The 19,165-nt window shown below is 39.8% G+C and overlaps 1 protein-coding gene across 4 annotated transcripts in view; it reads left to right on the top strand.

Annotated features, from left to right (window-relative positions):
* The window catches only part of LOC133617274 (SH3 and PX domain-containing protein 2A-like), a 339,411-nt gene that overhangs the window by 197,397 nt on the left and 122,849 nt on the right, over positions 1-19,165 (top strand). The gene's annotated exons all lie outside the window — the stretch shown is intronic.

Below are 19,165 nucleotides of genomic sequence, written 5' to 3'. Positions count from 1 at the left end.
TATAGTGTCTAAATACAACACTGCCTATATAGTGTCTAAATACAACACTGCCTATATAGTGTCTAAATACAACACTGACTATATAGTGTCTAAATACAACACTGCCTATATAGTGTCTAAATACAACACTGACTATATAGTGTCAAAATACAACACTGACTATATAGTGTCTAAATACAACACTGACTATATAGTGTCTAAATACAACACTGACTATATAGTGTCTAAATACAACACTGCCTATATAGTGTCTAAATACAACACTGCCTGTATAGTGTCTAAATACAACACTGCCTGTATAGTGTCTAAATACAACACTGACTATATAGTGTCTGAATACAACACTGACTATATAGTGAATAAATAAAACACTGCCTATATAGTGTCTAAATACAACACTGACTATATAGTGTCTAAATACAACACTGACTATATAGTGTCTAAATACAACACTGACTATATAGTGTCTAAATACAACACTGACTATATAGTGTCTAAATACAACACTGACTATATAGTGTCTAAATACAACGCTGACTATATAGTGTCCAAATACAACACTGACTATATAGTGTCCTAATGCAACACTGCCTATATAGTGTCTAAATACAACACTGACTATATAGTGTCTAAATACAACACTGACTATATAGTGGCTAAATACAACACTGACTATATAGTGAATAAATACAACACTGCCTGTATAGTGTCTAAATATAACACTGCCTATATAGAGTATAAATACAAAACTGACTATATAGTGTCTAAATACAACACTGACTATATAGTGTCTAAATACAACACTGACTATATAGTGTCTAAATACAACACTGCCTATATAGTGGCTAAATACAACACTGACTATATAGTGAATAAATACAACACTGCCTATATAGAGTCTAAATACAAAACTGACTATATAGTGTCTAAATACAAAAATGCCTATATAGTGCCTAAATACAACACTGCCTATATAGTGTCTAAATACAACACTGACTATACAGTGTCTAAATACAACACTGCCTATATAGTGTCTAAATACAACACTGCTTATATAGTGTCTAAATACAACACTGACTATATAGTGTCTAAATACAACACTGCCTATATAGTGTCTAAATACAACACTGCCTATATAGTGTCTAAATACAACACTGACTATATAGTGTCTGAATACAACACTGCCTAAATAGTGTCTAAATACAACACTGCCTATATAGTGTCTAAATACAACAATGCCTATATAGTGTCTAAATACAACACTGCCTATATAGTGTCTAAATACAACACTGCCTATATAGTGTCTAAATTCAACACTGCCCATATACAAAACGGACTATATAGTGTCTAAATACAACACTGCCTATATAGTGTCTAAATACAACACTGACTATATAGTGTCTAAATACAACACTGACTATATAGGGTCTAAATACAACACTGACTATATAGGGTCTAAATACAACACTGACTATATCGTGTCTAAATACAACACTGCCTATATTGTGTCTAAATACAACACTGCCTATATCGTGTCTAAATACAACACTGACTATATAGTGTCTAAATACAACACTGACTTTATAGTGTCTAAATACAACACTGCCTATATAGTGAATAAATACAACACTGCCTATATAGTGTCTAAATACAACACTGACTATATAGTGTCTAAATACAACACTGACTATATAGGGTCTAAATACAACACTGACTATATAGGGTCTAAATACAACACTGACTATACAGTGTCTAAATACAACACTGCCTATATAGTGACTGAATACAACACTGCCTATATGGTGTCTAAATACAACACTGACTATATAGTGAATAAATACAACACTGCCTGTATAGTGTCTAAATACAACACTGCCTATATAGTGTCTAAATACAACACTGACTATATAGTGTCTGAATACAACACTGACTATATAGTGTCTAAATACAACACTGCCTATATAGTGTCTAAATACAACACTGCCTATATAGTGTCTAAATACAACACTGCCTATATAGTGTCTAAATACAACACTGCCTATATAGTGAATAAATACAACACTGCCTATATAGTGTCTAAATACAACACTGCCTATATAGTGAATAAATACAACACTGCCTATATAGTGTCTAAATACAACACTGACTATATAGTGTCTAAATACAACACTGACTATATCGTGTCTAAATACAACACTGACTATATCTTGTCTAAATACAACACTGACTATATAGTGTGTAAATACAACACTGACTATATAGTGTGTAAATACAACACTGCCTATATAGTGTCTAATTACAACATTGACTATATAGTGTCTAAATACAACACTGACTTTATAGTGTAAATACAACATTGACTATATAGTGAATAAATAAAACACTGCCTATATAGTGTCTAAATACAACACTGACGATATAGTGTCTAAATACAACACTGACTGTATAGTGTCTAAATACAACACTGCCTATATAGTGTCTAAATACAGCACTGACTATATAGTGTCTAAATACAACACTGACTATATCGTGTCTAAATACAACACTGACTTCATAGTGTCTTAATACAACACTGACTTTATAGTGTCTAAATACAACATTAATTATATATAGTGAATAAATAAAACACTGCCTATACAGTGTCTAAATACAACACTGACTATATAGTGTCTAAATACAACATTAATTATATAAAGTGAATAAATAAAACACTGCCTATATAGTGTCTAAATAAAACACTGCCTATATAGTGTCTAAATACAACACTGACTTTATAGTGTCTAAATACAACATTATTTATATATAGTGAATAAATAAAACACTGCCTATATAGTGTCTAAATACAACACTGACGATAGTGTCTAAATACAACACTGACTATATAGTGTCTAAATACAACATTAATTATATATAGTGAATAAATAAAACACTGCCTATATAGTGTCTAAATAAAACACTGACTATATAGTGTCTAAATACAACACTGACTTTATAGTGTCTAAATACAACATTGACTATATAGTGAATAAATAAAACACTGCCTATATAGTGTCTAAATACAACATTAATTATATATAGTGAATAAATAAAACACTGCCTATATAGTGTCTAAATAAAACACTGCCTATATAGTGTCTAAATACAACACTGACTCTATAGTGTCTAAATACAACATTAATTATATATAGTGAATAAATAAAACACTGCCTATATAGTGTCTAAATAAAACACTGACGATATAGTGTCTAAATACAACACTGCCTATATAGTGTCTAAATACAACACTGACTATGGAGTGTCTAAATACAACAATGCCTATATAGTGTCTAAATACAACACTGCCTATATAGTGTCTAAATAAAACACTGCGTATATAGTGTCTAAATAAAACACTGCGTATATAGTGTCTAAATACAACACTGACTATATAGTGTCTAAATACAACACTTACTATATAGTGTCTAAATACAACACTGACTATATAGTGTCTAAATACAACACTGACTATATAGTGTCTAAATACAACACTGCCTCTATAGTGTCTAAATACAACACTGCCTCTATAGTGTCTAAATACTACACTGACTATATAGTGAATAAATACAACACTGACTATATAGTGTCTAAATACAACACTGCCTTTAAAGGGTCTAAATACAAAACTGCCTTTTTCTGTCTAAATACAACACTGCCTATATAGTGTCTAAATACAACACTGACTATATAGTGTCTAAATACAACACTGCCTAAATAGGGTCTAAATACAAAACTGCCTTTTTGTGTCTAAATACAACACTGCCTATATAGTGTCTAAATACAACACTGCCTATATAGTGTCTAAATACAACACTGACTATAATGTGTCTAAATACAACACTGCCTAAATAGTGTCTAAATACAACACTGACTATATAGTGTCTAAATACAACACTGCCTATATAATGTCTATATACAACACTGACTATATAGTGTCTAAATACAACACTGCCTATATAGTGTCCAAATACAACACTGACTAGTGTCTAAATACAACACTGACTATATAGTGTCTGAATACAACACTGACTATATAGAATACAACACTGCCTATACAGTGTCTAAATACAACACTGCCTATATAGTGTCTAAATACAACACTGCCTATATAGTGTCTAAATTCAACACTGCCCATATACAAAACGGACTATATAGTGTCTAAATACAACACTGACTATATAGTGTCTAAATACAACACTGACTATATAGGGTCTGAATACAACACTGACTATATAGGGTCTAAATACAACACTGACTATATAGGGTCTAAATACAACACTGCCTATATTGTGTCTAAATACAACACTGCCTATATCGTGTCTAAATACAACACTGACTTTATAGTGTCTAAATACAACACTGCCTATATAGTGAATAAATACAACACTGACTATATATTGTCTGAATACAACACTGACTTAATAGTGTCTAAATACAACACTGACTATATAGTGTCTAAATACAACACTGCCTACATAGTGTCTAAATACAACACTGACTATATAGTGTCTAAATACAACACTGCCTATATATTGTCTAAATACAACACTGACTTTATAGTGTCTAAATACAACACTGCCTATATAGTGAATAAATACAACACTGACTATATATTGTCTGAATACAACACTGACTATATAGTGTCTAAATACAACACTGACTATATAGTGTCTAAATACAACACTGCCTACATAGTGTCTAAATACAACACTGACGATAGTGTCTAAATACAACACTGACTATATAGTGTCTAAATACAACATTAATTATATATAGTGAATAAATAAAACACTGCCTATATAGTGTCTAAATAAAACACTGACTATATAGTGTCTAAATACAACACTGACTTTAGTGTCTAAATACAACATTGACTATATAGTGAATAAATAAAACACTGCCTGTATAGTGTCTAAATACAACATTAATTATATATAGTGAATAAATAAAACACTGCCTATATAGTGTCTAAATAAAACACTGCCTATATAGTGTCTAAATACAACACTGACTTTATAGTGTCTAAATACAACACTGACTATATAGGGTCTAAATACAACACTGACTATATAGGGTCTAAATACAACACTGACTATACAGTGTCTAAATACAACACTGCCTATATAGTGTCTAAATACAACACTGACTATGGAGTGTCTAAATACAACAATGCCTATATAGTGTCTAAATACAACTTTGCCTATATAGTGTCTAAATAAAACACTGCGTATATAGTGTCTAAATACAACACTGACTATATAGTGTCTAAATACAACACTTACTATATAGTGTCTAAATACAACACTGACTATATAGTGTCTAAATACAACACTGACTATATAGTGTCTAAATACAACACTGCCTACATAGTGTCTAAATACAACACTGCCTCTATAGTGTCTAAATACAACACTGCCTCTATAGTGTCTAAATACTACACTGACTATATAGTGAATAAATACAACACTGACTATATAGTGTCTAAATACAACACTGCCTATAAAGGGTCTAAATACAAAACTGCCTTTTTCTGTCTCAATACAACACTGCCTATATAGTGTCTAAATACAACACTGACTATATAGTGTCTAAATACAACACTGCCTAAATAGGGTCTAAATACAAAACTGCCTTTTTGTGTCTAAATACAACACTGCCTATATAGTGTCTAAATACAACACTGCCTGTATAGTGTCTAAATACAACACTGACTATAATGTGTCTAAATACAACACTGCCTAAATAGTGTCTAAATACAACACTGACTATATAGTGTCTAAATACAACACTGCCTATATAGTGTCTATATACAACACTGCCTATATAGTGTCCAAATACAACACTGACTAGTGTCTGAATACAACACTGACTATATAGAATACAACACTGCCTATATAGTGTCCAAATACAACACTGACTAGTGTCTAAATACAACACTGACTATATAGTGTCTGAATACAACACTGACTATATAGAATACAACACTGCCTATACAGTGGCTAAATACAACACTGCCTATATAGTGTCTAAATACAACACTGCCTATATAGTGTCTAAATTCAACACTGCCCATATACAAAACGGACTATATAGTGTCTAAATACAACACTGCCTGTATAGTGTCTAAATACAACACTGACTATATAGTGTCTAAATACAACACTGACTATATAGGGTCTAAATACAACACTGACTATATAAGGTCTAAATACAACACTGACTATATAGGGTCTAAATACAACACTGCCTATATTGTGTCTAAATACAACACTGCCTATATCGTGTCTAAATACAACACTGACTTTATAGTGTCTAAATACAACACTGCCTATATAGTGAATAAATACAACACTGACTATATATTGTCTGAATACAACACTGACTATATAGTGTCTAAATACAACACTGACTATATAGTGTCTAAATACAACACTGCCTACATAGTGTCTAAATACAACACTGACTATATAGTGTCTAAATACAACACTGCCTATATAGTGTCTGAATACAACACTGCCTATATGGTGTCTAAATACAACATTGACTATATAGTGAATAAATACAACACTGTCTGTATAGTGTCTAAATACAACACTGCCTATATAGTGTCTAAATACAACACTAACTATATAGTGTCTGAATACAACACTGACTATATAGTGTCTACTAAATACAACACTGCCTGTATAGTGTCTAAATACAACACTGCCTATATAGTGAATAAATACAACACTGCCTATATAGTGTCTAAATACAACACTGCCTATATAGTGAATAAATACAACACTGCCTATATAGTGTCTAAATACAACACTGACTTTATAGTGTCTAAATACAACACTGCCTATATAGTGTCTAAATACAACACTGACTATATAGTGTTTAAATACAACACTGACTATATCGTGTCTAAATACAACACTGACTATATCTTGTCTAAATACAACACTGACTATATAGTGTGTAAATACAACACTGACTATATAGTGTGTAAATACAACACTGCCTATATAGTGTCTAAATACAACATTGACTATATAGTGTCTAAATACAACACTGACTTTATAGTGTAAATACAACATTGACTATATAGTGAATAAATAAAACACTGCCTATATAGTGTCTAAATACAACACTGATGATATAGTGTCTAAATACAACACTGACTGTATAGTGTCTAAATACAACACTGCCTATATAGGGTCTAAATACAGCACTGACTATAAAGTGTCTAAATACAACACTGACTGTATCGTGTCTAAATACAACACTGATTTTATAGTGTCTTAATACAACACTGACTTTATAGTGTCTAAATACAACATTAATTATATATAGTGAATAAATAAAACACTGCCTATACAGTGTCTAAATACAACACTGACTATATAGTGTCTAAATACAACACTGACTTTATAGTGTCTAAATACTACATTAATTATATAAAGTGAATAAATAAAACACTGCCTATATAGTGTCTAAATAAAACACTGCCTATATAGTGTCTAAATACAACACTGACTTTATAGTGTCTAAATACAACATTAATTATATATAGTGAATAAATAAAACACTGCCTATATAGTGTCTAAATACAACACTGACGATAGTGTCTAAATACAACACTGACTATATAGTGTCTAAATACAACATTAATTATATATAGTGAATAAATAAAACACTGCCTATATAGTGTCTAAATAAAACACTGACTATATAGTGTCTAAATACAACACTGACTTTATAGTGTCTAAATACAACATTGACTATATAGTGAATAAATAAAACACTGCCTATATAGTGTCTAAATACAACATTAATTATATATAGTGAATAAATAAAACACTGCCTATATAGTGTCTAAATAAAACACTGCCTATATAGTGTCTAAATACAACACTGACTTTATTGTGTCTAAATACAACATTAATTATATATAGTGAATAAATAAAACACTGCCTATATAGTGTCTAAATACAACACTGACGATATAGTGTCTAAATACAACACTGCCTATATAGTGTCTAAATACAACACTATGTAGTGTCTAAATACAACAATGCCTATATAGTGTCTAAATAAAACACTGCGTATATAGTGTCTAAATACAACACTGACTATATAGTGTCTAAATACAACACTTACTATATAGTGTCTAAATACAACACTGACTATATAGTGTCTAAATACAACACTGACTATATAGTGTCTAAATACAACACTGCCTACATAGTGTCTAAATACAACACTGCCTCTATAGTGTCTAAATACAACACTGCCCCTATAGTGTCTAAATACAACACTGACTATATAGTGAATAAATACAACACTGACTATATAGTGTCTAAATACAACACTGCCTATAAAGGGTCTAAATACAACACTGCCTATATAGTGTCTAAATACAACACTGACTATATAGTGTCTAAATACAACACTGCCTATATAGGGTCTAAATACAAAACTGCCTTTTTGTGTCTAAATACAACACTGCCTATATAGTGTCTAAATACAACACTGACTATAATGTGTCTAAATACAACACTGCCTATATAGTGTCTAAATACAACACTGACTATATAGTGTCTAAATACAACCCTGCCTATATAGTGTCTATATATAACACTGACTATATAGTGTCTAAATACAACACTGCCTATATAGTGTCCAAATACAACACTGACTAGTGTCTAAATACAACACTGACTATATAGTGTCTGAATACAACACTGCCTATACAGTGTCTAAATACAACACTGCCTATACAGTGTCTAAATACAACACTGCCTATAAAGTGTCTAAATACAACACTGCCTATATAGTGTCTAAATACCACACTGCCTTCATAGTGTCTAATACAACACTGACTATATAGTGTCTAAATACAACACTGCCTATATAGTGTCTAAATACAACACTGCCTATATAGTGTCTAAATACAACACTATAATCTGCTGAGTTTTTTTAATCAAGTGGAGCTAATGAAATATTCCATTATTATTTATTATTAATATTATCATTATCATAAAATATTGACTCAATTATTTGAAGACTTTGGACTTCTCTATGTGAACATTAACTCAAGCAATCAAAACCCCGATAAAATGTTGCCTTTTCTCTTTCATCCTACGTTGTCGTAGTCCTGGGTTATAATGTAATGCTCTTTTCACTCTTTTCTCCTTACACTTTCCATCCTTTGTAACTGTGTAGAACACATGTGTCAAACTCAAGGCCCAGGGGCCACATCTGGCCCGCGACATAATTTTATCTGCCCCGCAAACACCTGGAAATGATATGTGTCAATAAAGTACTTCATATTTTCTCACTAAATGTAATTGATTTTTTTTCATTTTGACAGAAAAAATATATATATGTACTGCTTGAAATTGCATACCTTTTAAACGTTAATAGTATCCAATATTGCAACAAATATTACAGTATATTATCATACTTTTCAAATATTTTTTGTTTAAATAAAAATAAATACTTACATTTCTGCTTGACTTGTGATTTTACAGCAAACTACGCATGAAGTTAATATAAATGATAATACATTTTACAGTGTTCTTAACAGCATATTACTGTAAATTGAAAAAAACTACAATTTATTTTTACGTTAAAATTCTGTTGACTGAGCTGACATATTTTTTACTGTAAAATCTTGTTTTAAACGATGTACAAATCCCGTTTCCATATTGTCATGTCTGTGTAATCATCATGTTTTGTTTTAAGTCATGTTTTGTTTAGTTTCTGGCTTTTCACTCCCTTGTCTTGTCACCATAGTTACCCATTAGTTTTCACCTGTCACGTCACGCACCTGTTTCACGTCTTGAGTCACGCACCTGTTTTCGTTAATCATGTCTGTAGTATTTAAGTTCAGTGTTTTTCAGTTTGTCTTGCTGACGACCTCACACCCCATATATGCTTTTGCACAAGATCCTTGCTGCTCTTTTTTCATGCCGGTTCCATGCCAAGTAAGTTTTTGTTTATCAAGCCACAGCTAATCTTTTTGTTTTTTCATAGTTTATTCTCCGCCACTGTGCGTGCTTTTCATTTGTACTTTTTGCTATAGTCTTTTGGTTTCATAGCTTATTATCCGCCACTGTGCGCGCTTTCATTTATCCCTTTTTTTGATATATTAAATTGATATATTAAAACCCGCCATGTACCTTAATTCCCGTCTCGCCCGTGCCAACTTTCCGTTGCATCCTGGAAAAGCACACACCTCGGACCAAGTCTTGACAGTAGGTCGTCAGCAGACGCGCTTTTCCGCACCTGAGTTGGACATTTTCGACGAGGCTTCTTGGGCGGTCCTGTGCGCGATGGAGGAGGAAACGCTGCGCTACTCCTCCATGGAGTATAGAGACTTCATTTGGTCCCAGGACGACACAGCGTCACCTCAGCCACGGAAGCGCCGCCAAAGACGAAGGAAGTCAGGAAGAACTTCCGCGAGCCTGCAGGACACGCCGCTCCCACAAGCCCCTCCCCCACCGGGCGGAAGCAAGCAGCAGCCAGCCCGGCTTCGCCCTGATGACGTCAAAAACCAGGATTTTTTTTTTCTGAATTCTTTTTCTTTTGATTCCCCGCTCCCCAGGACTCAAGCCACACCCAAGACACAAAACAATTTTTTTTCACCCACTCAATCCCAGATACAAGAAAGACAATTTGGACAATTTAATGGGGAAGTTTCTGCCCTCCTCCGCCCACCCCTACAGAGAGTTCCAGAACGTAGGGAGCGCGTCTGGTATCCGCCCCTTGAGGGGGGGGCTGTGGTCGGGAGCTGTGTTGGTGGGGTGGCTCGGCATCACCATGCCAAGCCACAGCCTCCCTCACGGCCGCCACCACCAGTCTACCGACCTGTCAAGCCACAGCCTCCAGCACGACCGCCCTCACCAGTCTACCGACCCGTCAAGCCACAGCCTCCAGCACGACCGCCCTCACCAGTCTTCCGACCTGCCAAGCCGCAACCCCCAGCTAGGCCACCTCCACCTGCTCCAAGGCTAGCTCCTCAGCTAGCACCAGTCGCTGCACCTGTTGCCGCACCAAGGCTAGCACCAGCTCCACCACGCCAAGTTCCACGGTAGACTCCAGTACCCGCACCACGCCTAGCCGCATCATGCCAAGCTCCGGTACCAGCTCCACGCCGCGAGGCACTGCCTAGCCAAGACCAAGACCCTCCACGCCAAGTCCAAGACCAAGACCCTCCACGCCAAGTCCAAGACCAAGACCCTCCACGCCAAGTCTAAGACCAAGACCCTCCACGCCAAGTCCAAGACCAAGACCCTCCACGCCAAGTCCAAGACCAAGACCCTCCACGCCAAGTCCAAGACCAAGACCCTCCACGCCAAGCCCAAGACCAAGACCCTCTACGCCAAGACCAAGACCCTCCACGCCAAGACCAAGACCCTCCACACCAAGCCCAAGACCAAGACCCTCCACGCCAAGTGCCGCCAGTCGCAGCTCCACGACGCCAAGTGCCGCCAGTCGCAGCTCCACGACGCCAAGTGCCGCCAGCCGCAGCTCCACGACGCCAAGTGCCGCCAGTCGCAGCTTCACGACGCCAAGTGCCGCCAGTCGCAGCTTCACGACGCCAAGTGCCGCCAGTCGCAGCTTCACGACGCCAAGTGCCGCCAGTCGCAGCTTCACGACGCCAAGTGCCGCCAGTCGCAGCTTCACGACGCCAAGACCCGCCATGCCAAGACCAAGACCCGCCATGCCAAGACCAAGACCCGCCATGCCAAGACCCGCCATGCCAAGACCAAGACCAAGACCCGCCATGCCAAGACCAAGACCAAGACCCGCCATGCCAAGACCAAGACCCGCCATGCCAAGACCAAGACCAAGACCCGCCATGCCAAGACCAAGACCCGCCATGCCAAGACCTAGACCAAGACCAAGACCCTCCATGCCAAGACCAAGACCCGCCATGCCAAGACCAAGACCCGCCATGCCAAGACCAAGACCCGCCATGCCAAGACCAAGACCAGCCATGCCAAGACCAAGACCCACGCCAAGACCAAGACCCACGCCGAGCTTCGCCGCCTGACGCGCCACGCCGAGCTTCGCCGCCTGACTCACCACGCCAAGCCACGCCTGCCACGATGACGACGCGCCTGCCTCCTCGTCGGCCACGGATATGGCCGCTACCTGGTCGCCCGCCACGCCAAGTGCGCCCACCTCCCAGTCGGCCACGAATGTGGCCATTCCCTGGGCGCCCGCCACGCCAAGTGCGCCCACCTCCCAGTCGGCCACGAATGTGGCCATTCCCTGGGCGCCCGCCTCGCCTGCTGCAGCGGCGTTCCACTCGCCGTCGCCACCTAACTCTGCCCCGGTGGATACGGGGACACGTGGTCTGGCGACCCACCGCCATGTCCCCCTCCCGCCCTCCCATGACTCTTGTTATTTTTTTTATGGACATCTGGTATCTGTCCTTAAGGGAGGGGCTCTGTCATGTCTGTGTAATCATCATGTTTTGTTTTAAGTCATGTTTTGTTTAGTTTCTGGCTTTTCACTCCCTTGTCTTGTCACCATAGTTACCCATTAGTTTTCACCTGTCACGTCACGCACCTGTTTCACGTCTTGAGTCACGCACCTGTTTTCGATAATCATGTCTGTAGTATTTAAGTTCAGTGTTTTTCAGTTTGTCTTTCTGACGACCTCACACCACATTTATGCTCTGTCCATTGTTTCATGGCCATGTTCACGCTGCTCCTTTTTTGTCCAAGCCAAGTAAGTTTTTGTTCCATGTTTATAATCTTTTTGTTTTTCATAGTTTATTCTCCGCCACTGTGCGTGCTTTTCATTTGTACTTTTTGCTATAGTCTTTTGGTTTCATAGTTTATTATCCGCCACTGTGCGCGCTTTCATTTATCCCTTTTTTTTGATATATTAAATTGATATATTAAAACCCGCCATGTACCTTAATTCCCGTCTCGCCCGTGCCAACTTTCCGTTGCATCCTGGAAAAGCAAACACCCCGGACCAAGTCATGACACATATGAGTTGGGAAATTGTGTTAGATGTAAATATAAACGGAATGCAATGATTTGCAAAACATTTTCAACCCATATTCAGTTACTTGGTGAATTCTAGCTGTAAATAAACTCCTCCCCTCTTAACCACGCCCCCGCCCCCACACCCACCCCCCACCTCCCGAAATCGGAGGTCTCAAGGTTGGCAAGTATGATATATATATATATATATATATATATATATATATATAAATATATATATATATATATATATGGCCCCCGGCCAAATTTTTTGAGCCCAAGGCGGCCCCCGAGTCAAAAAGTTTGGGGACCCCTGCTTTAAACCATAACCAACCATGCATCAATATAGCTCTTGTCTCAAAGTAGGTGTACTGTCACGACACGTCACATCACGCCCTGACTTATTTTGACTTTTTTGCTGTTTTCCTGTGTGCAGTGTTTTAGTTCTTGTCTTGCGGTCCTATTTGGGTGGCTTTTTCTCTTTTTTTGGTATTTTCCTGTAGCAGTTTCATGTCTTCCTTTGAGCGATATTTCCAGCATCTACTTTGTTTTAGCAAGCAAGAATATTTTAGTTCTTTTTATCCTTCTTTGTGGGGACATTGTTGATTGTCATGTCATGTTCTGATGTACATTGTGGACGCCGTCTTTGCTCCACAGTAAGTCTTTGCTGTCGTCCAGCATTCTGTTTTTGTTTACTTTGTAGCCAGTTCAGTTTTAGTTTCGTTCTGCATAGCCTTCCCTAAGCTTCAATGCCTTTTTCTTAGGGGCACTTACCACAACCGATACTGATATATACAGTCGTGGAATTATCACTTTATTATGCCTAATTTTGTTGTGATGCCCGCTGGATGCATTAAACAATGTAACAAGGTTTTCCAAAATAAATCAACTCAAGTTATGGAAAAAAAATTCCAACATGGCACTGCCATATTTATTATTGAAGTCACAAAGTGCATTCTTTTTTTTAACATGCCTCAAAACAGCAGCTTGGAATTTGGGACATGCTCTCCCTGAGAGAGCATGAGGAGGTTGAGGTGGGCGGGGTTTGGAGGGGTAGGGGGTAGCAGGGGGTGTATATTGTAGCGTCCCGGAAGAATTAGTGCTGCAAGTGGTTCTGGGTATTTGTTCTGTTGTGTTACGGTGTTCTCCCGAAATGTATTTGTCATTCTTGTTTGGTGTGGGTTCACAGTGTGGTGCATATTTGTAACAGTGTTAAAGTAGTTTATACGGCCACCCTCAGTGTGACCTGTATGGCTTTTGACCAAGTATGTTGGCATTCACTTGTGTGTGTGAAAAGCCGTAGATATTATGTGATTGGGCCGGCACGCAAAGGCAGGGCCTTTAAGGCACGCCCCCAATAATGTTGTCTGGGTGGAAATCGGGAGAAATTCGGGATAATGGTTGCCCAGGGAGATTTTCGGGAGGGACACTGAAATTCAGGGGTCTCCCGGGAAAATCGGGAAAGTTGGCAAGTATGACTGGGAGACGCCACTGCTCTTTTCTTCTCCCTACGTCCGTGTACCACTCCGTACAGCGGCGTTTTAAAAAGTCATACATTTTACTTTTTGAAACCGATAATTTCCGATATTACATTTTAAAGCATTTATCGGCCGATAATCGGCAGTCCGATATTATTGGACATCTCAAATTTTTACCATATATGGATAATCTGCTGACATCAGAGGTCAGAAAAGGTCACAAATCAGAAGAATGTTTGAAGGAAGTATGGAAAAGGGCAAGATTGTTTTGTAAATATATACGCAATGCCTCCACAATTTGATTTAAAATTTTTGTTAATTGGTTGAACAGTAAGGTCTATTCAGGTGTACTGGAGAGGAGGCTACGCCGGATAGTCAAACCTCGGATTCGGGAGGAACAGTCTGGTTTTTGTCCTGGTCGTGGAACTGTGGACCAGCTCTATACTCTCGGCAGGGTCCTTGAGGGTGCATGGGAGTTTGCCCAACCTGTCTACATGTGCTTTGTGGACTTGGAGAAAGCATTCGACCGTGTACCCCGGGAAGTCCTCAGAGAGTATGGGGTAACGGACTGTCTGATTGTGGCGGTCCGTTCCCTGCACGATCAGAGCTTGGTCCGCATTGCCAGCAGTAAGTCGGACACGTTTCCAGTGAGGGTTGGACTCCGCCAAGGCTGCCCTTTGTCACCGATTCTGTTCATAACCTTTATGGACAGAATTTCTAGGCGCAGTCAAGGCGTTGAAGGGATCTTGTTTGGTGGCTGCAGGATTAGGTCTCTGCTTTTTGCATATGATGTGGTCCTGATGGCTTCATTTGGCCAAGATCTTCAGCTCTCACTAGATCGGTTCACAACAGAGTGTGAGGCGACTAGGATGAGAATCACCACCTCCAAGTCCGAGTCCATGGTTCTAGCCCGGAAAAGGGTGGAGTGCCTTCTCCGGGTTGTGGAGGAGACCCTGCCCCAAGTGGAGGAGTTCAAGTACCTTGGAGTCTTGTTCACGAGTGTGGGAAGAGTGGATCGTGAGATCGACAGGCGGATCGGTGTGGTGTCTTCAGTAATGCGGACGCAGTATCAATCCGTTGTGGTGAAGAAGGAGCTGAGCCGGAAGGCAAAGCTCTCGATTTACCGGTCGCTCTACGTTCCCATCCTCACCTATGGTCATGAGCTTTGGGTTATGACCGAAAAGACAAGATCACGGGTACAAGCGGCCGAAATGAGTTTCCTCCGCTGGGTGGCGGCGCTCTCCCGTAGAGATAGGGTGAGAAGCTCTGTCATCCAGGAGGAGCTAAAAGTAAAGCCGCTGCTCCTCCACATCGAGAGGAGCCAGATGAGGTGGTTCGGGCATCTGGTCAAGATGCCACCCGAACGCCTCCCTAGGGAGGTGTTTCGGGCACGTCCGACCGGTAGGAGGCCACGGGGAAGACCCAGGACACGTTGGGAAGACTATGTCTCCCGGCTGGCCTAGGAACGCCTCGGGATCCCCCCATCCTTGTTTTCCTACACTTCCGAGGATTGTTTGCAGATATGCATTTATTTCAGTTTGTCCTAGGTGTGTTGCCGTAGTCAGGAAGTGGTCTTGGGAATTAATTACCCCAACGCAACTGTGGCTATAAATGTAGCTTACCACCAACAATGTGTGAATGTGGAACTATTAGTGTCTAGAAAAGCGCTAGTAAATCTAATCCATTATTAATATTGTTGTTATTATTATTAATATCAAGTTGAAAGTGCCAGTCTTGTCTTCTGTTGAGACCTACAAAGTGTTTATACTGCAAGTATCACTTATTACATACTGTTTGGTTGTAATGTGCATCTTAGCTTTAGTTTCATTTACCAAATTTGGAGGTGTTGAAATTGCCATGTTAACCAATATGCATATGGCAATCTCGATGTTTAAATCATTCTGTGCGAGTGTAGCTCGAAGCATGACCTTAGGATGCAGAGATGGCAGGCAAAGGGCAGGTGAAAATGTACTAATGACAAAACAAAGCAAAGTGTCCCGCAGTGGAACAGGAACAAACTTAACTACAGGTTCAAGAAACTCAAAACAAGCAATGCCGCATTGAGGCGCAAAGAACATGATCCAGCCCTTTCCTCTGGAATTAAGGATAATACATTTCATTTATAAGCCCCTTTCAAAAAAAGCCCAAGCACACTTAGATGATAATAAAACAATGAAGGGTAGAAAATCAACATGAAACAACCAAATAAAGGACAGAGGCTCAGGAGAGGCAGTTTTGTGGTTTTAGGGTGTGGTTTGAATGCTTTTTACTTGCAGGGTAATGCTTATTTATGCTTGTTTGTAATCTGAATGGAAGCTGAAAGCGGGGACTTTGGTCAATCAATCCTCGACTGCAGACTTGTCTGGCAGGGAAGGAGCCTGAGCTGGTAAGCAGGGTTGAGAGATTCTTGCTTTGGCTCCAGCAGTGCACCATCAACAATGGAGATGGGACAATGCTGACCTTGACCCCGGGGTGTTGCGTGTTGGTGGGGGGAGTACGCATGACGTTAAAGTGCATCCGGCAGTGGAGGCTCCTCTATGGGGTATTGGGGAACTAGGAGGTTAACCCCTTTACTACTGTTACCCCAGGTGTCCCTTGGCAAAGGCCTAGTACCTGACTTCCCCCTAGCCAGGGATACGGTGAAGACCTCAACGGCGGAGTAGGCGGAAGACGGTAGATTTAAGAACTACCACAACGGCTGCGATTGCGGAAGAAGGCTGCTGCAGAAAAAGGGTCCCCAGTCGTCATGGACTCCATGCCACTGGACCCTGACCCGATTCTGTCAAGGATCGTGTGGTGACTGCCTGCGCACCAGTCTCCCCACGTTAAACAAAGTCACGCACAGGCATCCTCCATAAAGGGTTACCCCCCTACCAGGAGGATCGTCTTACTCTCTTCGAGTGACTGCCGATGATGACTTCAAGGATGTTCTCAAATTCACTGATACACATTCCAATGAGAAGTCTGGGGACTAGGCTATCTTATCTGGGACTGAGGTTATCTTCTATGACGTTCCTGAAGGCTTTGGGTGTTGTGGGGCCGTCTTGGTTGATGCGCCGATCCAGCTCTGTGTGGACGTAACATAACATGGAGTTAGGGGAACACACAATGCCTCGAGGTGGTGGTCCCCCGCTTTACAAAAACGAACGAAGGGTGTGTTCCAACTGCATGGGCATTACACTCCTCACCCTTCTTAGTAAGGGTCCTGGAAAGCATGGTTTTTGGATAATGGAACATCAGATGCGGAAGGAGAAGTTTAGATATAGTCCTGGCACTGGAACAGTGAACAAACTCTTCGTTCTGTAGGGTGCATGGGAGTTTGTCCAACCAGTCTACATACAGTAAGTCTTGTCGGGATCCCCAGCAAGAACATCCAGAAGCTGCAGTACATACAGAATAGTGTTGCTAGGATCCTGATGAGAGTGCGGAAATACGACCACGTCGCACCACTTCTCAAATCCCTTCACCGGCTTCCTGTTCCACTCAGGATTGAATACCAAGTCTCCCTACTAACCCACCAGTGCCTCCATGGTAATGCCCCCCCTCCACCTCAAAGAACCGCTCACCCCCAAATCCTCCACACCACACCTCAGCTCCGGACAGGCTGACCTCCTCCAACCTCCGAGGACAAAGCTACGAACAATAAATAAATAAATGGGCTATGCTTGTATAGCGCTTTTCTACCTTCAAGGTACTCAAAGCGCTTTGACAGTATTACCACATTCACCCATTCACACACACATTCACACACTGATGGCGGGAGCTGCCATGCAAGGCGCTAACCAGCAGCCATCAGGAGCAAGGGGTGAAGTGTCTTGCCCAAGGACACAACGGACGTGACTAGGATGGTAGAAGGTGGGGATTGAACCCCAGTAACCAGCAACACTCCGATTGCTGGCACGGCCACTCTACCAACTTCGCCACGCCGTCCCAATGGGAGACCGGGCTTTCTGCTCCGTCGCTCCCAGTCTGTGGAACGCTCTCCCTGACCACCTGAGGGCACCACAGACTGTGGATGATTTTAAAAAAGGCTTAAAAACCCTTCTTTTTAAAAAAGCCTTTTTTTAGATTTATGCGTACTAGTTCTAGCTATTAGGCTGTTCTAGTTTTTATTTTGTTTTATTTTATTATTATTATTATTTTTTTAATTATAATTATTATTAAGCTTTTTGGACTTTGTGGCATTTGCTTTGACTCTCAGGGAGTCCTTTTTGGGGGTCCCCCGAGGGAGTGGGGTGCCACCCAGTCAGTCCCAGGGTTTGATCCGCATTGCCGACTACCAAGTTAGATTTGTTTTGTTTCGACTCAGCCAAGGCTGCTCTTTTTTCACTGATTTCGTACATCTGAATGAATCTGTCAACTGCATCAAGTCTTTATGAGTTGTGTCTTTTTATATCCTTGTAGTCGAGATGATGTCATCGGTGTTTTTTATCCTGTTCCTTAATGTCTTTGACAACAAACAATTTGGGCTTCGACCTGTCCCTGACCTCCATTTCACTTAATGTAGTTTTTATGGTTGGTGCTCCCATCAGACAAGAAGCAAGGAATCATGCAGAGACAGAGTTCAATTTAGCTCGAGGAGACACGTGTTTTGGGTTGTATTCTAGTTACAGATCCAAACTACGTTCTAAAAGTCCTCTATTTATTTGGAAGGGCCCT

Source organism: Nerophis lumbriciformis, linkage group LG16 (genome assembly GCF_033978685.3).
Source record: "Nerophis lumbriciformis linkage group LG16, RoL_Nlum_v2.1, whole genome shotgun sequence".
NCBI lineage: Eukaryota > Metazoa > Chordata > Actinopteri > Syngnathiformes > Syngnathidae > Nerophis > Nerophis lumbriciformis.
This window is presented reverse-complemented; position numbering and strand designations above follow the sequence as displayed.